The sequence below is a fragment of the Rattus norvegicus genome, chromosome 7, assembly GCF_021556685.1.
Source record: "Rattus norvegicus strain SHRSP/BbbUtx chromosome 7, alternate assembly SHRSP_T2T, whole genome shotgun sequence".
Lineage (NCBI taxonomy): Eukaryota > Metazoa > Chordata > Mammalia > Rodentia > Muridae > Rattus > Rattus norvegicus.
Genome location: NC_141540.1, coordinates 38,040,782 through 38,062,081, shown reverse-complemented (window position 1 = coordinate 38,062,081; position 21,300 = coordinate 38,040,782). Strand labels below are relative to the sequence as shown.

Genomic DNA, 21,300 nt, shown 5'->3' with positions numbered 1-21,300 from the left:
AAATTACTCAACTAGAAAGCGACTATCCAGGCATCAGACAGAAATGAAAGTTTCCAAGTGTTGGGTTTTAGGCTTGGGACAAGCAGCTGAGGTGCATATTTAACACCAAAGTGGACCTGGGCTCCAGGTTCTCTCAGCATCCCTCAGGCCCTACCTGTTTTGAGGTTGGCATTCCACTTATGCTGACCTTTCCAGCCCAGAGGCTGGGCTTCAGATGCAATTCCCTATACATTTTTCTCTCCCCCTCTCTGTCCCTCTCTCTGTATTTTCTCTTTCCTGGTGTGTGCATGCTTTTTCTCTTTCTCTTCCCCCTCCCCTGCCTCCACCTCATGGTAACTTCCCTCGCCTCGTTCTTGGGACCAGTGAACCTGCCTAAGAGTATGTGATGGTTTGCATATGCTTGACCCAGGGAGTGGCACTATTAGAAGGTGTGGCCTTGTTGGAGGAAGTGTGTCACTGTGGGGTTGGGCTTGGAGACCCTCCTCCTAGCTGCCTCAGGATGCTCAGACTGTTCCTGGGTTCCTTCGGGTGAAGATGTAGAATTCAGCTCCTCCTGCACCATGCCTGCCTGGATGCTGTGATGCTGCCATGCTCCCGCCTTGATGATAATGGACTGAACCTCTGAACCTGTAAGCCAGCCCCAATTAAATGCTGTCCTTTATAAAACTCATGTTGATCATATTGTCTGCTCACAGATAAGATCCTAACTAAGACAGAGCAGCTTCCCAACAAACCTGCCTTTGTACACGCTAGTCTGGCTTGCATTGGCTCATTTCATCCGAGGAGAATAACTTACCACCAAGGAATCTGACTATATTTTCTTATTTTATCTTTTGCACGTATCCCAGGCTGACCCTTAAAATAGCTATGTAGCCAAGGGATAACCTTGAATTGTTTTTTGAGACGAGCTCTCAGGTAGCACAGGTTGGCCTCAAACTTGTAATATTGTTAAACGAGACCAACTCCTGATCCTCCTGCCTCCACCTACGGGTGCTAGGGTTGCAGTGGGGTGTGGCACCATACCTGGTTTGTGTAGTGCTGGGGACGGAACCCGGGGCCGTGTGCAAGGCAGGTAAGCATTATAAAAACTGAAACACACACACACAGCTCACCCTGAACTTTCGGTCCCCCATCCTCCACCCTGCAAGCCTTGTTGATGGAGTGCTGGAGCTCAAACCCAGGGCTTAGCATGAGTTAAACAAACACTTCCTCAACTAAGTGCTATCCCTGACTTTAAATCCTCGCTTTTTGCTGTCATTTGCTGAATGCCAGGTCTGTGGCATCGGGTGTCTGTGGTTCACATGGGGCAAGACGTCAATCGAGAAGCCACAGAGCTATTTTGGGAGGTAGAACCAGTCTCTTGAAAACAAGATTTTTTTCTTCTTCTTATTTACATGCCCAGTGGATCCTATCAGCTTGAAAATACCAGCTGAGCTCTTTTTCCTCTCTGAAGACTTTGAAGTCCATGGCGCCTGCTGCTCTTTCAGAGACAGAGTTTTGCAGCATACCCAGGATGATCTTGGAACTTGCCCAGGCTAACCTCGAAAGAAATCCTGCCTCGGATTCCTAAATGCTGTGATTACAAGCGAGTGTCACTTAGGCATCCTTAGATTTAAAAAACCTGCTAGTTACTTCGGTGACTATGTGGATAGTAAACTTCTCTAAAGGCTGGATGGCGCTGCCAGTTCCCTTAAAATACTTTCTCTGTAAGAATTCCAGGTTGCTGGGGCTGGAGAGATGGCTCAGCGGTTAAGAGCACTGACTGCTCTTCCAGAGGTCCTGAGTTCGATTCCCAGCAACCACGTGGTGGCTCATTACCATTCACGGAATCCTTTTCTTTTCTTTTCTTTCTTTTTTTTTTTTTCCGGAGTTGGGGACTGAACCCAGGGCCTTGCGCTTGCTAGGCAAGCGCTCTACCACTGAGCCAAATCCCCAACCCCCCATTCACGGAATCCAATGCTGTCTTTTGGTGTGTCTGAATTCTGCTACAGTGTACTCACATACATAAAATAAATAAATAAATCTTTAAAAAAAAACATTAAAAAAAAAGAATTCCAGGTTGCCTTTTGGGTGATTTAAAACAATTTTCGTTCATGTGTGTCTGCCTCTTGTGTGCAGGTTACTTTGGGGAGCAGAGAGAGTGTTGGATCTCCTGGAGCGGGAGTTCTAAGCTGCCCAACATGGGTGCAGGGAAATGCGGTAAACTCAGTTGCTGAACTCTCTCTCCAGCCCCTCCAATTTGCTTTTTCTTTTTTAAAAAGACTCACTTATTTATCATATTTATATATGTACACTGTCGCTGTCCTCAGACACACCAGAAGAGGGCATCAGATCTCATCACAGATGGTTGTGAGCCACCACGTGGTTGCTGGGATTTGAACTCAGGATCTCTGGGAGAGCAGTCAGCACTCTTAACCACTGAGCCATCTCTCCAGCCCCCAACTTGCTTTTTCAAACCTAGTGTAAACTGGAACTCTTCCTCACGCACGCACGCCGATTCCAATGGAACCTAAGGTGAGAGGGTGTAGGCATTGCCCGTCTTGTTACAAAATACAAATACGCAAATACCAAACACCTTCTTCATGTAGATGGAACTCTGGCTAGGTATTTTTAAATGACTTATTTTTGATTGGTTCAGGAAAGGTCAGGAATTGCTGTATGCCAGACCCAAAGACTCTTGTTTAAAAAAAAAAAAACTTAAATTCCAAACTTAAAAAAAAAGAAGTCCGAAGTGCATATTGCAGCCTGAAACGTCAATGCTGAGGAGAACGGAAGCAGGCCCTTCCCTTCCAGGCTTACCTGTCCTCATACCAGCCTTTCTGAATCCTCTGACTTCTCACCACGGCAGGCTCTCTTCATCCAAAGCTTTCCATTTTGGTCTGTTGGAGGCCCTATGAAGCCACTGGCACCAGAAGGGTGAGTATTGTGAGCTCACACAGAGCTGTGGGGGAGGGGAGGGCAGGGCTGGCCTGGGGAAGGGATGCTCGCATCTCCAGGATCTGCTCACCCCGCTTCAAACAGATGTGCATCACACCGGGGGGTTCTACCCCCTCTTCTCTGTCATGGATCCCTGTTTGTTCCCCAGTGCCTGGGGGGACTGGGGCCAACCTCCTTTGCCTTCCTTTTGTTTTCGGCCTGCGTTCTTCCTCCACTACTGACACTTATCATTTATTTGGTTCCTTTTAGCTTGGTAGTGAATGCCGGGGCCTTCCTAGCCTTCAGTCACGCCATTCAGTTCTCTCTGAAAACCCGGGCTTAGCCACCAGTTCTCTGATTGGCTTCCAGCTGACCGAGATGCCTCCCCTCAGTGAAGGTTTTGGAGGCGCTTCTGAATCAGACTTCTTCCGGAGTTTTTCTTTGATGTCAGGAAACAGTTAAAGAAAAAAAATTCCTCCGGTTGTTTTGAATCTCTCCTCATCTCTTAAACACTTTGATCCTTCTGTCTTAGCCCAAACCAAAAAATACTTTTAGAAACTGGCGGACCCTCTCTATAAATTAGGGACGCCACCAGATCTGTCATCCTGGAATCCTGTATTCATGAGAATTCTTTTCTCACGCCTGTCAAGTCTAACGGAACCTGAGGTGAGAGGGTGTAGCCATTGCTTCTCTTGCTCCGTACACAAATTACCTAACACCTTCTTCATGGCATTAGTAGTGTGATTTCCCAACAGGAAATAAACTGATTCCCTGTCAGTTTCCCATAATTTTCTCAATCTCTGCCTTCTGCGTTGGAAGTTCCAGGAGCCCCGTGTGTTGTGGTATCGGGAAGGTGGAGCCGTCCTTCAACCTGCTGTTTCGTCTGGAAAGTTTAGAGTCTTTCCAGAGGTAACGGAGCTACAATAGGTCTATTGCACATGAGAGTACAGCGACCTCTACTGGACCTTCCTGGTAGTTCCTAGAAGAGTCTGGGATAAGAAGCCGTCACCCTGTAGACCGCTGTAATGAGACAACAGCCTGCAAAGCCCCAGGTTTAGTCCCCAGACAAACCAATGTAAGGAAATGTAGAGAGAATCTCCTGCGCATGTGTAAACGCATTCATTCACCTGTCAGTAAAAAAGCCTCGGGCTGATGAGCCGAGGCAGGGTTAGAGGGTGAGCCATCCGGGAGACAGAAAGGCTTCTGAGAGACGGTCCGGGGTGCAAGATTTGATCCAGACTCAGAAGCTGGTTACGTGAAAATGAAGACCAGGCACGCGGCATGACTTAGAATAGAATAAACGGGTAATTATGTTATGAACAAGTTGGGGAACAGAGACGTTATTTCTGGGAACGAAGTGAAGGGGTGGAAAACCGCGGAGTTACAGATGGGTTTAACTACGCGGGGGTGGGGGGGTGGGGTAATCATTGGAGGGAGGAAAAGGAGAAAGGGAGAGAACAGATAAATAAGACCAACTGTTTAGTGACCTGGGGCTATGGGGTTCATTTGGAAACAGTCAGCTTCCAAGCTAAGGCAGGGACAGAGGAGGGAGATGAAGCAAAGCTTTTGGAGATGAAGCTTCGGTTGAAGCAGAATTCCCCACTGCTAAAGTGATCCCAAGAAACTGGAGACCCAGGCCAGCCAGATGGGTCCGCAGGTAAACCTGAGTTCAAGTCCCGGAACCCATGTTAAGGTAAAAGGAGAAACCTGGCCCTACAAAGTATCCATACAAGTGCAATAGCACATGGGTACACACACACACACACACACACACACACACACACACACTCACGCACGCACGCACACACGCACACATACACTAAAATAAAATAAAATCTTCTGGAACTAACATTTCTCTAGAGAAGGCACAGAGAGTAGTCTATGTACAGACAAATCCACTAGATTGAAAAGAAAGAAAAAAAGAAAGAAAGAAAGAAAGACAGACAGACAGACAGAGGTTTGTTTCCAGTAATAAACAATGTGAATGATTTGAGGTTCTAAAGGACTCCTCTTAGCTAAAACAAGTGTTGGAGGTGAATGTTCTCGGCATTGCACAAAGAAACCATAGCAAAGGGAAGATAACGGACAAGGGAACCAAACCAACCGACCAAACGAGAGAAAGGTAGGGGTGGGGGGTGGGGTGGGGGTGGGAGACGGACACTAGTTACATTTAAAGTTCTAAACTGAGGCTAAACATATCTTTTAATTCTCACAGGAAGTTAGAGAGTCGGTTTTGTTTGTTTGTTTGTTTTTTATAAGATTTATTATATGTAAGTACACTGTAGCTGTCTTCAGACACACCAGAAGAGGGCATCGGATCTCATTACAGATGGCTGTGAACCACCATGTGGTTGCTGGGATTTGAACCCAGGACCTCTGGAAGAGCAGCCAGTGCTCTTAACTGCTGAGCCATCTCTCCAGCCCCCAGGTTTTGGTTTTAATAAATTATCAAACATAGAACTTGGTGAATTCTGCAGGTTCTCCAAGAACATGAGCCCGAGAGTGGGCTCGTTATCTGGGAAGAGGAGCACTGAGGGAGAATTAGCCTCTGAGTGTCCTATTGCGACAGCCAGTGTAGTCACCACTGGCCGTAGGTAACTGTATAAAGTAATTAAGGTAAGAAAAGGCCCTTGCTCAGTTTCACCTAACCATGTGGTGCTAAGTAGCACATGAAACTGGTGTAATGGTGGACAGCCACAGGCGTCAGATATCGCAGAAATGTCTCGAACTTTTCTAGGGAGGGAGTAACCTGTTGAATCACAGATACAGAAAGAAGAGGAGTAACTATTGTTCTTGTTTCTGTTTTTTTATTTTTTATTTTTCATTTCAAGATAAGGTTTCTCTGCATACCCCTGGCTGTCTTGGAACTCGCTCTGTAGCTCAGGCTGGCCTTGAACTCAGAGATCTGCCTGCCTCTGTCTCCTGAGTGCTGGGATCAAAGGCATGCACCACCTGGCGTGTCACCACGCCTTGGTGCACCAGCCGCTGTGTGTGGCTGAAAGGAAAGTGATCAAGAACGATGGGGGTTAAAGTTCTTAGTTTCTTCCTGCATTTCTGTCCTCTGCTCAGTCTGTTCCTCTTCGCTCTCTGTGTCCTTGAGAGAACTCGTATACCTGCTTGCCTGCTTCCGTTAGCATCGGTACATTGACTTCAAATCTAACTCGTCAGCTTCAGTCAGTTTTCTCTTTGTTCTTCTTGTCGTTGCCCAAGTTTCAGCAGGCAGCCAGGAGGAGGCTCTCTTCCACACTGGAAGAGATTGAGCACTAGGAGATCTCAAAGCCTGCCTACAGAGGGACACATTTCCTCCAGTAAGGCTACACCTCCTAATAGTGCCACTTCCCATGGGCAAGCATATTCAAACCACCTCGGAATGCATTGCTTTTCTGAGCCTATGAAACTGTGGAGAACGTTTCATAGCTTCACCAGTACCTCAAGGCTCAAACCAATGCACCCAGAGCTGACTATTTCTCGTCTCTCTTTCCCCACAAACATTTCCCTCTTTCCCTGTTTTCTCATCTTAGCGAGTACCATACCCTAAAGAGTTAACACCCTCACTCTTTCGTTCTATTCCATCCCTGAGTTATTCTCTCTCTCTCTGTATGTCTTTGTCTCTTTCTGTCTCTCTGTGTTTCTCTCTATGTGTATGTCTGTGTGTATCTGTCTCTCTGTCTCTGTCTCTGTCTCTGTGTGTGTCTGCATGTGTCTGTGTGTGTGTGTGTGTCTCTCTCTCTCTCTCTGTGTGTGTGTGTGTGTGTGTGTGTGTGTGTGTGTATGCACTTGTGCCATGGTAGGAACCTGGGGGTTAAAGGACAGTGTGCAGGAGTCCTCCTTTTTCTATGTGGGTGCTGGTCATCAAACTCAGGTCATCAGACTTGTGCCCTTTCTTGCTGAGCCATCTTGCTGGTCCTACTAGGCTTCCTCCAATGTAATACTTCAGAACTTCTCTCCTCTTACAGGCTGGGGTTGTATGCATGCCCTCGGTTGTTTGCTTGTTTGTCTTGTTTTTTTGTTTTCCCCTTGTAACTGATATAAGAACTTATAAATTCTGAAAGATCCCATCTGGAAGAACACATTAATAAATTCTGTTTGGGATACAGTAAGTCTGCATACTCCTGGGCTATTCAGGGAAACTGTCCAACAGTGGTTATAATCACCAGTAAAGATTTTGGAGTCACAAGTGGGACCCTAGTCCTTGGAAAATTCAGGAGAAGAGAGGTCACCTAGCGTAGACATTTGGGGACAGGAAGAAAAAAAGCCAAACATGGTTGTCTCAGTTAGGGTTTTACTGCTGTGAACAGACACCATGACCAAGGCAAGTCTTATAAAGACAACATTTAATTGGGGGGCTGGCTTCCAGGTTCAGAGGTTCAGTCCATCATCATCAAGACGGGAACGTGGCAGCGTCCAGGCAGGCATGGTGCAGGAGGAGCTGAGAGTTCTACATCTTCATCTGAAGGCTGCTAGAATAATACTGACTTCCAGGCAGCTAGGATGAGGGTCTTAAAGCCCACACCCGCACTGACACAGGGGCTCCAACAGGGCCACATCCACTTTAATAGGGCCATGCCTTCTAATAGTGCCACTCCCTGGGCTGAGCACATACAACAGTACTCTCAGAAACACTGACCTTTGTTTTTAACTCATTTTCAAAGTTTGTTTCTTTAGCACCTTCTGTATGTAAGGCAGTGTGCTTGCATGTGCGTATGCTGGTAACAAAGGGATAGCATGAGAAGATTCAGTCTCTCTGACCCCATTGACTCTGCTGCTCCCGTTCTATGCTTTTAGCTTTCCCAAATCCACAGCAGCAATAGTAGTAGCAGAAGCAACCGTGAGGTCCGTATGTGGTCTCTGCACAGGGACCGTCTTGCTGCCTAGGACTGGATCGTGTTTTCTGGATTTGATCCTGATTACTCTCCCTCTTAAGAGGGACCTTCTTCTCACTTTTGGGGTAGGAAGGATGATCTACTAGCCTCTCTTTCAGAGGTCTTAAGACCCAGCAGTAACTAGCTGGGAGCAAGCAGGCCGGGACATTCGGGACATTTGGTTCAGGTGTGTTGTGTAATATTCTGCCTGCCTTTCTTTCATAGCCTGGTGGTCAGTCCTTTTTTTTGTTTTTTAAGGCTACTTTCTATTATTATTTTTAGTTATGTGTGTGCTTGCATGTGGGTATGTTGACTTGAGGAGGCCGGATGCATCAGATCCCCTGGAGTTGGGGTCAGAAGTTTTGAGCCGCCTAATGTGGGTGCTGGTGACTTGAACTTGGGACCTGTGGAAGCGAAGTCAGTGCTCTTAACCGCTGAGCCATCTCTCTAGCCCCTGGCATTTATTCTTGTATCCCTGCGCCTGTTTCCCCAAAATGCCTCTTCTGCCTTGCTACCAAGTTTAACACGGAGATCCCACCTCTGTGGATCTCGGCTTCCTTTACAGTGACCAAGCGTCTGTAGTTGGGGGTGACCTTCCGGTAGAAACTCTGCTCTGTCAGAACTCGTGCTGTACCTACAGTTTAAAGTGGTAATAGGTTAATAAGCAGAATGTTTCTCTTAAGGAACACTATTCTCTCAATCTCTGGAAGATGCTAGGTGATCAAAATCTTCAAAGAGATTTTTGTTTTGTCTTGTTTATGAGACAAGGTTTCTCTGTGCAGCCCTGGCTGTCCTAGAACTCTTTGTAGACCAGGCTGGCCTCTAACTCAGAGATCTGCCTGCCTGTGCCTCCCAAGTGCTAGGATTGAAGGAGTGCTGCCTTCTGCCAGAATTATTTCCTTTAAGAAGTGATATATTTATTTATGTATATGTCTGCTCTATTGCATGTGTTTCTGCATGACAGAAGAGGCCATCAGATCTCATTACAGATGGTTACGAGCCACCATGTGGTTACTGGGAATTAAATTTAGGACCTCTGGAAAAGCAGCCAGTGCTCTTAATCAATGATCCATCTTTCCAGCCCCCTAAAGAGAATTATTTTTAAGATATAATATAAACTCGGGAGGTTTAAATCGTGGGTTGAAAGTTATCTGGAAACAGGCAAGCACAATGATACCTACGACCTCAGCTACACACGAGACGGAACCATTTTATCCCAGAAACTTGGAGAGAGCCTGGGCAATATTGGGAAACCTTGCCTTTTACAGAAATAATAGATAGCAGTGGGGCATGATGGTACATGCCTGGAATTCCAAGACCAGGAAGACCAAAGTAGGGGGGTTGAGAGTTCGAGGCCAGTCTGGGATATGTATGGGTAAAACCTTCCCTCAAAAACAACAAAAACAAACACCCTCAAAACAAAAGAAAAATCTTCAAACAAAATATACCTTCGGGGGGGGGGGAGAAAGAAAAAGAAGAAAGATAACAGCAAAGGAACTAAAGATATCGTTCTTAAGTATATATGAAATAGTAGGTTCAATTCTCAGTGCTACTAAGAATGAAATGCAGAAAACAAGCCAGGGGACACGTTAGATGGGAATTTCCCAGCGTGTGCGTGCCGACAGTCGTTTGTGGTCTTGGGTGAGCACTATATTTCTTGTCTTTCCAGCTGTACCAAAACACCCCCTGAGAACTGAGCTCCCAGCTGTGGCTTTGACAGTCAAGAACCCAAGGCCTTGTTCAGTGAAGGGCTTACAGTTGCTGGGGAATAACAGCTCATGTGGTACTCATAATGGAACTGGTTACGAGGCTGGCATTCGGGTGCAGTTCAGGGGTTAGCGGGTGTGAATGGCTTAATGAAAGATGACAACTTCACAAAATACTTCAAGGCCAGCTGCTGGTGGAAGAAATCCATCTGGGAATTAGCCTCTTAGGAGTATAAAAGCTGGATTAGTTTAGATTCCCGTAACTACGAATCTGAAATGGAGGGCTGCCTGGTCGTCCAGTACGAAAGACGTTGTTGATTACGGTTGTAGGTAAACTTACCTGAAGATGAGCTGAGACTATTGTTTTGGATGTCAAGGTGATTTCTAATTACTCATCAAAAAGGCAGGGAAATGGGGTTGGGGATTTAGCTCAGTGGAGAGCGCTTGCCTAGCAAGCGCAAGGCCCTGGGTTCGGTCCCCAGCTCCAAAAAAAAGAAAAAAAAAAAGGCAGGGAAAGCTGATGGAGGAGATGGCTCGGCCGGTAAAGGTGCTTGCCTCCAAACCTGATGACCTGAGTTCGATTCTCAGGGTCTACCTGGCGGAAGTGAACCAGCTCCCACAAATTATATTGACTGACTTGCTCCATGGTATGGATATGCCCCACCCCCCAGTAAACAAACAAATGAATATTTTTAAAAGAAAAATCACACACACACACACACACACACACACACACACACACGAGCAAATGGTCTTGGGAGAATGCAGTGTCTGTCTTATATTGAAACACTGAGATAGAGTCTTGCGGACCCCAAGCTGGCCTGGAGTTTTATGTAGTTGACAAAGTCCTTGATCTCGATCCTGTTCTACCTTTTGAATGCTGGGATTTCATGAACTGGGTTTTTTATCTTGGAACTTTTTCTGTGAAATTTACTTCGTTAGAGCATTTGGCCACAAGGGGGCGTACAGGATCTACCAGCGGCAAGTCTGCCTGCTCACGAAGAGCAAGCATTTAGAGCTGTTTATTCCAGTTGCCCTGAAAACTGCTCGAAACGTTTGCCGCTAGATTCTGAGTCCTAAGGAAGAGACAATCCTTGAAGAGGATTTGATGTGGGCACCTGTTTCCTCCCCCCCCCCCTCTGAGATTAGAGTCACAATAGACTAGTAGCACCAGAGTCCTGCTGGGTCACAAGCAGAAAGCCACTTCACAGGATTAATGTTTGCTCTTTTAGAGCCTTACTGTCACTCTGCCTTTGCAGCAGTGATGCAGTGACACATAGTTGAAAATTCCTTCTTATAAAGTTCTGTCAGGATTTCAGTAGTTTATTCTCAGGATAAGGGTGTGGGAACTCAGAATGATACAGTTTTGCCGTCACCTTTGCCCTCTTCCCCTTTTCTTTTGATATGGGGTCATGGAGCTTAGGGTGGCCTCACACTCACTTATCTGGTGTGGTGGAGGTTGGCCTTGATTTCCCTCCCTTTATTTTTGAAGTGCTGGTGTTACAGTTGTGTGTCAACACGCCCAACCTTGTCACCGCCACCACCACCACTACCATTATCATCGTCGTCGTTGTAATAATAATGATAATGATAACAATACTACTACTACTAATAATAATAATTTTTGTTTCCTAGTGCCAGGTGAGGATGTAGGGATTCACACACATTAAACAAATACCCTTCAACTGAACTACATCCCCAGTAACTTTTAGTTTGTAGGCTTTTTTCTTACCTGTCTAAAGGCAGGGGATGAGCAGACAGAAAGGATACTAAGGGGCTGGAGAGATGATTCAATGGTTAAGGGCACTGAATGCTCTTCCAGAGGTCCTGAGTTCAATTCCCAGCAACCACATGATGGCTCACAACTATCTGCAGTGGAATCTGATGCCCTCTTCTGGTGTGTCTGAGGACAGCTACAGTGTACTTATATATAATAAATAAATAAATCTTAAAAAAAGGAAAAAGTTTACTCAGAGGCAATCACAGCGGTTGCTCCAAGCATTCAATACTGAGAAGGAACTCGTCACAGCCACAGTTACAGGGACGGCCAGGGCTCTCACTGCGCTGGTCAAAGGTCCTACTATAGCAGTTTGAAGGTGTTGGCTCCTTCTAGCCTGGCTGACAAACAGCCTTGGAAAACAGCCGAGGCATAGAGACATATATTTACTGATGAAGCAGGGACTCTATATACGCATGTCCTTGAGCAGAGCTACATAAGACATTTTCCTTCCCCTCCCCTCTTCCCTTCCCCTACGTCCTCCCTCTTTCCTTCCTTGCTTCCTTTGTGTGTGTGTGTGTGTGTGTGTGTGTGTGTGTGTGTGTGTGTGTGTGTGTGTGTTTTTCCAAGACAGCGTTTCTCTTTGTAGCCCTGGCTGTCCAGAAACTCGCTCTGTAGACCAGGCTGGCCTCTAACTCAGAGATCCACCTGCCTCTGCCTCCCGAGTGCTGGGATTAAAGGCCTGTGCCACCCCGGCTGGCATAGGTGAGGCATTTTCAATTATTGTTTCAACTCTCACTCTCTCTCCAAATGAAAACTGAAGATTTATGTAGAGCCTTAAGTCTCAGTTTCCTCCTATTTATTCCAGTTTCTTGTTTTACTTAAACAGAGTCTCCGTCTGCAGCCCCAGCCTGAAGCGGAAGCCGCCATTGGACCAAACTGACGTCCGACTTTGCTTCATCTCTTCCCTCTACCCACTGAGTGCTGGGATTCCAGGCTCCGGGCTCAATCGGCAGCATCACAAAGTAAACAAAAACAAACACTTCTGACCCCATTACGTCCCACACTGTATTGGAAACCATAGGAAGTTATCAAATGGAGAAGAAATACAAAAGAAAGAAGATGCTTCCAAGGTTTGCTTCTGTCCACCTCCCCGCTTTGGTTTCCCTCCTAAAACAGCTCTCATGACCTACTTTGGCTGGCACTCTGCTCATCTGTTGGGTGGTTTGCCCCAGCGTCGGGGTTGTGGTGGCTAGACTGATTTCTGACTTGCGCGCACATTTTTTTTCCCCTCATTAATCCTTTGAACAGAACAGACGCCCTGGGTGCAGTTTTAGGCGAGAAGAATGTCCAAAATATGTGGGTGTGAATTTTGCCAAAGGGTCAGTTGAATTCAGAGCACGGATACCAGCCTGGAAGCAGGGTCACATTTTAATGGAAAAAATGCACACTCAGCAAGGCATGGTGCTTTTCAAAGAGGTGATTGGCAGCCACCGGGAACACAGGAGGAGCAGGCATTGGGGTGGAACTGCCTTGAACCAGGGCTCTTGAGTACCCTGACTGCTGGTGGGCGGGGCTCACAAGTACTACCTGGGAAACAGAGAAAGGAGGTATGATTTATGTTGGGGGATCACTAGCTGTAACTCTTTAAAGAGAAAATAAAAATCCTCTAAGGAATTCAATTTAAAAAGACTTTGCAATTATGAGTGGGGGAATACCAGGGAAAGTTTCTCAAGGGAAGATGCTGTCCCATATACATACAAGGAGCTATGAACAAATGATGGAATAGAATTTTTGTTAACTCCACTTAAAACGAAGTAGCTACTTCTACCTTCGCGCTTCAGAATAAAAGCATAAAGCTCTTGAGTATAATTGGTTGTATGTGCAACTATTTCTTCTCAAGAATGTCTTTGTGTTTGTTAATGTGCTTGGTGTTGTCTGTAAATAAATAACAAGCAACGTACATGACGTCCGTTCCCTTCTGTAAGTTACCCAGCTACTGTTTGGATGGTTGGTTTGTGTTTTGAGACAAGGTCTCACTCTCAGCCCCAACTGTCCTGAAACTCACTTTTGTAGACCAGGCTGGTCTTGAACTTGGGGACCTACCTATCTCTGCCTGCCAAGTGTTGGGATGAAAAGCACGTGACACCACATCTGGCTAAATAAAATTAGTTTTTGCCTATTTAAGAGAAATATAGAAGCATTTAGTTATTTTAAGGAAATCCATGTCAGTAGTAATAAACATTTTATTTTATATTATTATAGCTAGCTGTGAGGGGCTACTTAGCAAGGCAAAGTTTCCAAGAGCAAACCCAACGGATACGAAACATGATAATTTAACTGCAGCTGGACGGTTTTACGATTCAAACTATCAACCAATTCCTTCAGAGGAGCAAGGATGGTGAGGGATATGAAAGCAAGACATCAAGGAAGGAAGACAAAATCTTAGGGTTGCTGAGCCTGAAGAAGGCGGGGCTAGACTATCAGAGGAGACGCAGCAAAGGCTGAAGATCAGGCTGCCTCCTCATGGAGTCTGTTCGCAGAGTGGAAGAACTATAAACCAGATACATGTGGGCTTGGTGTTGAATTCTTCAAATGAGATAGCCAGCACAGAGGAGCTGCAGAAGAAAGTCTAGTGGGAAGATGCCGCTAGAGTGGGGTGGAATCCCAAGGTTCACCTGCAGCCCCCACTCTGCCAAAGGCCTTGGGAACACAAAGCTCAAAGCTAAATTTATTAAAAAATGAAAACAAACAAACAAACAAAAACCAGCAACAACAAAGGAAAACCATGAAAACAACCAAACAGCTATAGAATTAAGAAAGCATAACTTTGGGCTGGAGAGATGACTCAGAGGTTAAGAGCACTGACTGCTCTTCCAGAGGTCCTGAGTTCAATTCCCAGCAACCACATGGTGGCTCACAACCATCTGTAATGGGACTTGATGCCCTCTTCTGGTGTGTCTGAAGACAACTATAGTGTATACATAAAAATAAATAAATCTTAAAAGAAAAAAAGGAATCGTAACTTTAAAAAAAAAAGTATTTATTTATTTTATGTATACAAGTACACCAGCAGAGGGCATCAGATCTCATTCCAGAGGGTTGTGAGCCACCATGTGGTTGCTGGGAATTAGAACTCAGGACCTCTGGAAGAGCAGTCAGTGCTCTTAACTGCTGAGCCAGCTCTCCAGCCCCTGAGGAAGCGTAACTTTAAGGCATGAAATACACGTTATAAAATAACATGCTTCCCAAATACTTATTGAATTTGTTAGAGTGGTGAAGATCAGCATAATTTTTATCAGGTTTTCTATGTCGCCCATTATAGTTTAGGACCTCTGGACTCAGGTGACCCTCCTAAGAGAACCCTGTGTAAGTGAGCCTGCTGATATATGCAGTCATGTAGGTCCCCATTATTTTTTGCATATTTGCATATATAACATTTTCTCACTTTTAAAGGAATTATTTTATGTATATGAGTACACTGTAGCTGTGTTCAGACTACACCAGAAGAGGGCATCAGATTCCATTACAGATGGTTGTGAGCCACTGTGTGGTTGCTGGGATTTGAACTCAGGACTTGTGGAAGAGTAGTCAGTGTCCTTAACCACTGAGCAATCTTGCCAGCTCCTATTTTCTTTCTTCCTTTCTTCCTCTCTTTCTTTCTTTCTTTCTTTCTTTCTTTCCTTCTTTCTTCTTAAATTTTATTTTTGGCAAGCCACTTTAATTTACCTTTAATGAGGTCTGTGATTTCTTGAACTGTCTCACCTTGCTCTTGTGCAGAGAGGAGTTTAGAGTTTCAGTCATCATCAGGAGGGATCCCCGATTCTTCATCTGTCCACTGTGACGGATCTGGATATGAAAAGGGACCCGGCACAGCATCCGAGTCATGCCAAAATCTCCAAAGAATCCAGAATGCAAGAGCAAGATTAAGAACTCGCCCTGGATCCCCCTGGCACCGGGTAAGCTGGGGAAACTCCTTGTACCGGGGCTGAATGTGTACACCACCGCCAGCATGGCGGACTCCATGGTCTCTAGCTGCCCGCGCGTGGCAGCCCGGGAGCAGGCGGCCTCCTACACGACCCGCGACCGAAAGGTGCCAGGCAGGTCAGTGCAGACATCCTAGAGGGAGAACAGTCCCCACCCCTGATGCGTCCTATTTTCTTTCTTTATGGACTGGAAATAATCGAATCAAGGTCCAGAGGATTCCGATACTTGCATTAAGGAAAAGGGGAAAAAATAGCTAAAGCATTTCTTCTCTATTTAATAAATGAAGCCAGAAAAACTGTATCTTCTATCGGGGAAACGATTGAATCCAAACCCATACCACAGACAAAAATCAGCCTCACGAAGATTGATAACTCAAAATTGCAAAAGCCAGAACTTACTATTTATTTATTTATTTATTTATTTATTTATTTATTTATTTATTTTGCAGCTAGTGTGGGACAATACCTCAATGGTAAGAAATGATCCATAACACAAGACACAGACATCCTGGGGCATAAAAGAGAAACTTACCGACCATATTTTCTCAGAAAACACTACAAGAAGACCTAAGAGCCCCGGAAAGAATGGAAGGGTTGGTAAATACCACAATCACGTGCTGGTCCAGAGGAAGGACCTCCAAAGGATAACATTTTCCGCTCTCTAGAATAAAAGGTGCAAGTTCATGACTGCAGGAGTGTGTGTGGATGATAAAACATGGGACGAAGGGTACACCACCTCGTTTCTAATTAGGCTACATAGATTTGAATCCTCTTGAAACCACCAGCTTTGTAAACCCAAGAAAGCCCCAGAATCAGGGGTTGCCGAAAATAGAGGCCAGTGTCTCCTGTGCACGTCTGTGGGCAGTGAAAAAAGCAACAACCATGTTGGATAGAATTTTTTATTCTCAAGTTAAAGATAAGCACCTCCCCAGGCCACACGGATTCCACACTAGCAATATACTGTTTGCTTAGATTATTTTGGTTGGTTTAAAAATGTTTCAGCCAGAGGCAATCAATTTACTTTTATTTGTCTAAATTGTGTATGTGTGTGAGCGTGGTTCCGACGCTGGGGTCGGGGGAACGCCTCTGGGCAGTTTAAACGTAGAGACTGCTTCCCCAATTGAGCTCCAGGGAACCGTGGTGGGACAATGTAGCCTAAGATGTGGGAGGCTGAAGCCGGGGTTCCTTGACTCCGAAGCACCCAGTCACTGCTGGAAACTGAGCAGGGGGCCAGGAACGGAGGGTCAGGGGTCCACTGGCCTGCAACGAGGAGCCCGGGCAAGGGGCTCTCAGATTCCTGAACAGCCAGAGAACGGAGGAGGCCCACAGGCTGAGGATGAGCCCCAGGAGGGTGTGTGGGAGGGGGGTGGGTGGGGGAAAACTGCGGTTTAGCTCATCATTGACTGTCCTCAGTTTAGTGCCAATTGTTTGGGAGCACAGAGGGTCTGTGGGAGATTTAGACAGTAAAGATCTGTAGATGAAGGCCTTCTTCATGCTCCACATGGCGGTTCTCGATGAGAGAGACAGTTTTTGGTTCCAAACTGTGCTTTGATTGTTCATTGTGGAAAATGGGTGCATACCGCCTCCTCAGGGTGGACCCGAGATTAAACACCGTTTGCAGGGAGGAATGTCTGGGAAAGGGAATCTTATTAGCTAAACCCTCAGGGTCCGTCTAGATACCTTATTAGCATGGAGAGCTCTATTCTGATCTACGTGACCATAGGTTATGTTCCTAGGTAGGGAGTGTGGTCACGTGACAGGGACCTGGTCGGAAGCAGGTGAAGCTCCTACCCTCCTCTCTGAGCTTTCAGGGGTTCCAACCCTCTCAACCTTACCAAGTTTCCTGGCATGGTCCATTGCCCCATGTGTGTGCACACGTGTGCATATATATGTGTGTATGCATGTGTGTGTGTGAGTGTGTGAGTGTGTGAATGTACACTTATGTACATGAGTGCAAGGGCTCGCACAAGCCAGAATGTGTAATTACCCAGAGCAGGAGTTAAAGGTGCTTGTGAGCCACTTACTGGAGATGCAGGACATCTTGAACTCAGGACCTCTGGAAGAGTAGTATGTGCTCTTAACCACTGAGCCATCTCTCCAGCTCCTAGTACATATTTAACAGTGTTCGTAAGAGAATTCTTTATGATAGTCCTCAAATGGAAACAAAAAAAAGTGCTCACTAGTTGAACAATAGAGGGATAAATTGTAGAATACATTATGCTTTTTCTTTTTTTTTTCTTTTCTTTTTTTCGGAGCTGGGGACCGAACCCAGGGCCTTGCGCTTGCTAGGCAAGCGCTCTACCACTGAGCTAAATCCCCAACCCCTATGCTTTTCATATTAATTTATTTGTGTGTGTGTGTGTGTGTGTGTGCACGTGCGCGAGCGAGCGTGTGTGTAGGTATGCTTCTGTTATTGCACTTGGTTAGAGCAGGTTTGAGGACATATATGGGTCAGTTCTCTCCTTTCACCATGTGGGTCATGGGAATCGAACTCAGGTGCTCATGTTTCCTCTCCCCTCATGGCGGCTTCCTCCTCTCTCTCTCTCCATTCCTCCTCCTTCTGGTCTCTCCCACCACAACCAAACCCACCCACCTCCAATCCCTCCAGCCATTGGCCGTAGCCAATTTCATTTAACCAAAGTTTTAAATTGAGGAACACAACTTGGAAAAAGAGGAGGGATATCTGAGGTGTGGCTTGTAAACATGAGAAGTTGCTCGTAGGCCTAGACCTTAAGGTATAGAATTTAGCATTGCAGTAAACAGCCACAGACCAAACCTCCACAAAGCAGTGGGTGTCAGGTTCATCAAGAGATCCCGCCTCTTAGTAAACTGGGTGAAGGACCAGTCCAAAGATCCAACCAGGCAATGGACAAAGAAAAGCAAAACCATCTGGAGACACATATGCAAGACCGGAAATTTAATAATGGAAAGTAGGAAATAAAAAGGAGATCCGTGGAACGAGCTGTTGGCACAACTGTGCTAAGCTGAAAGCTGAAAGCTGAAGTTCTTAGGTCCCTCAGACTAAAGTACAGCTTGTCTGGGGCTGGTGAGATGGCTCAGTGGTTAAGAGCACTGACTGCTCTTCCAGAGGTCCTGAGTTCAATTCCCAGCAGCCACATGGTGGCTCACAACCATCTGTAATGGGATCCGATGCCCTCTTCTGGTGTGTCTGAAGACAGAGACAGTGTACTCATATAAATAAAGTAAATCTTAAAAAAAAAAAAAAGACTACTTGTCTGGTACAGTTAGGAAGGACATGTTCTTAAACGGAAGTAATAAGAACAGACTTCCGGAAGCTGTAGGAAGGCTTAACCAAAACTAACCTGCAACTTGTCAACTAATTTTAAAGAGAATAGGACTTCCGTTGGATTTAAAGTACACCTTTTTTTTTCTAAGATAAAAAAATTTCATGAGCCCAAGCTGGCCTTAAACTCACAATGCCGTCAGCTTCCTGAGTGTTTATAGGCATGTACCACCATGCCTGGCTCTTAAACAGTTATTTATAAGATTGGACCATCTCATGTGATTAAAAAAAATAGTAAAATTTACTAACCAGGTAAGTGATTTACTAGGTAAATTGTGACGTTTACCTAGTACTGGCAGCTAACAGAATAATTTAATTTAATTTCTTTTTGTAATTTATTTAATTTTATTTTATGTACATTGGTGTTTTGACTGCATGCATGCCTGTATAAGGGTGTCGGATCCTCTGGAACAGAAGTTACAGACAGTTGTGAGCTGCCATGCGGTTGCTGGGAATTGAACCCAGGTCCTCTTGGAAGAGCAGCCAGTGCTCTTAACCACTGAGCCATCTCTCCAGTCCCACAGAATAATTTTAAATAAGTTGGATTCTATCCCAGTAGTTGAACGTCCAGAACTTATTTGCTGATAATAATGACTAGGCCACCTCAAGGCTGAAGAGAGAAAATTGTTCCTTTACTAAGTTCAGGTGTTAGTGCTTGTTGTACAAGCTGACAACACACACACACACACACACACACACACACACACACACACACACACCTCAAATTGTATTAGCTTTTGTCTTATAATCTGAATCATATTATTGAATCATATTATCTGTTTTATAATCTGAATTATATTATCTTCTGTTATATAATTATATTCTATAATCTATTTTGTAATCTGGGTTATATTAGCTTTTGTTAGGGTTTCTTTTTTCTTTTTTTTCTTTTTTCTTTTTTTCGGACCTGGGGACTGAACCCAGGGCCTTGTGCTTGCTGGGCAAGTGTTCTACCACTGAGCTAAATCCCCAAACCCTTGTTAGGGTTTCTATTGCTGTGATAAAACACCACGAACAAAATCAAGTTGTGGAGGAAACAGTTTATTGAACTCACACAAGTGTCACATCACAATCCATCACTGAAGGTAGTCAGGGCAGGAACTCACACAGGGCAGGAACCTAGAGGCGGGAGCTGATGCAGAGGCCAGGGAGGGGTGCTGCTTACTGGCTTGTGCTCCAGGGATTGCTCAGTAGGCCCATCCTACAGCACTCAGGACACCAGACCAGGGCCAGCACCACCCATGCTGGTACCTCAGAATATCAAACATTAATCAAGAAAATGTACTAAAAACTTGCTTCTCTGTCAGACTTTTGGGGTGCATTTTCTCAATTGAGTTTATTTCTCCCCAAATGTCTCTAGCTCGTGTCAAGTTGGTATAAAACCGGCTAACGTGGCTTCTTTTCTGAACGGTCAAGAAAAATCTGTAACAGGTGTCAGAATGGTCCTTTGATACCATTGCCTCCCCCCTAATCTCTCTGTTAACAGAGGCGGAGTCCTGCTGCCTGCTAAGTCAGGCTGGTCTACTGCCTCAGTTGTCCACATGCTAGGGTTACCGGCACACACCACCACACGTCTGCTTCTCCAAATATCTTTGTTTTAGGGAAATGAGACGCACTTGCCGCAGCTAATAAGAGACATATTTTTGTTTTATTTTTATTTTTTAAAGATTTTATTTATTCATTTTATATATGACGGTACACTGTCACTGTCTTCAGACACACCAGAAGAGGGCATCGGATCTCGTTACAGATGGTTGTGAGCCACCATGTGGTTGCTGGGATTTGAACTCAAGACCTCTGGAAGAGCAGTCAGTGCTCTTAACCACTGAGCCATCTCTCCAGCCCCATATTTTTGTTTTAAATTAATTCATTTCTACTTCTTTGTGTATGTATGTATGTGCTTAGAGTCTGTGTGTGTTCATGTTTGTGTATATGTGTACAGGTGTGGAGGCCAAAGGTCAATGTAAGGTGTCTTTATCCTTAGCAACCTTAGTTGTTGTTTTGTTTTTAGAGATTTATTTATTTATTTATTATTTAATGAATATGAGTGCTGTACCTGCATGTACATCTGCGGGCATTTAGATCACATTATAGATAGTGGTGAGCCACCATGTCGTTACTGGGGATTGAACTCGTGACTGGAAGAGCAGCCTTGACTGCTGAGCTATCTCTCCAGCCCCCTTGCCTGAGTTTTTGAGAGAGGATCTCTTGCTCACTAATTGTCTAGAATGGCTGGCCATTGATCTCTGGAGATTCATATTCTCTCTCTCTCTCTCTCTCTCTCTCTCTCTCTCTCTCTCTCTCTCCCCCCTGGCCTTTTTTATGGTTGTTGGAGATCTGAACTCAGGTACTCACACTTGCATGAAAAGAGCTTTACTGACTGAGTCATGAATTGGATCCTAGAACTTTTATTTTAAAATTTCTGCTGTCTCTGGGTATGGTGGTGTACAACTTTAATCCCAGCACTCAGAAGGCAGAGGCAGGTGAATTTTGATGAGTTTGAGGCCAGCCTGGTCTAAACCATGAGTTCCAGATTACACAGTCAGAGCCTGTCTCACTCAGAAGCACAAACAATGCAGAAACAAATAAAATTTCTGTTGTCTAGTTTTTGTAGAAATCTCTTAGGGGTGTGTGTGTGTGTGTGTGTGTGTGTGTGTGTGTGTTCAAGAGTGTGTTTTTTTTTTTTAAATTCAGATAAGCTAAAAATCTATTACAACAGAAAAGTATATTATGGTAGAAAAATACAGTAACATAGTACTCAGTTGTTAAAATGGATCAGCTGCCATTTTTCACCTTTGACCACCCATAG

The 21,300-nt window shown here is 45.1% G+C and overlaps 1 protein-coding gene, 1 long non-coding RNA gene and 1 pseudogene across 31 annotated transcripts in view; 1 reads left to right on the top strand and 2 right to left on the bottom strand.

Moving 5' to 3' along the window:
- The window catches only part of Usp44 (ubiquitin specific peptidase 44), a 46,053-nt gene extending 43,158 nt beyond the window's left edge, over positions 1-2,895 (bottom strand). For 15 of the 29 annotated variants that reach the window (XR_015624032.1, XR_015624037.1, XR_015624023.1 and 12 more), the window contains exon 1: positions 2,800-2,878. The gene's annotated coding sequence lies outside the window, so the exon portion shown is untranslated. Of the gene's footprint in view, positions 1-2,799 lie in introns of all 29 variants that reach the window. The other 14 variants (XR_015624033.1, XR_015624020.1, NM_001394071.2 and 11 more) reach the window with 8 other exon arrangements.
- LOC148004621 (uncharacterized) lies at positions 473-13,163 on the top strand. 2 transcript variants are annotated; one of them, XR_015625241.1, is made up of 4 exons: positions 473-629; positions 1,403-1,719; positions 2,436-2,916; positions 12,091-13,163. It is a non-coding gene; the product is annotated as an uncharacterized LOC148004621 (long non-coding RNA). The 2 variants fall into 2 exon arrangements; XR_015625240.1 differs by lacking the exon at positions 12,091-13,163 and adding an exon at positions 3,187-3,693.
- Positions 13,164-14,991: 1,828 nt separating this feature from the next.
- On the bottom strand, positions 14,992-15,319 carry LOC103692824 (NADH dehydrogenase [ubiquinone] 1 beta subcomplex subunit 2, mitochondrial pseudogene; annotated as a pseudogene).
- Positions 15,320-21,300: the final 5,981 nt, after the last annotated feature.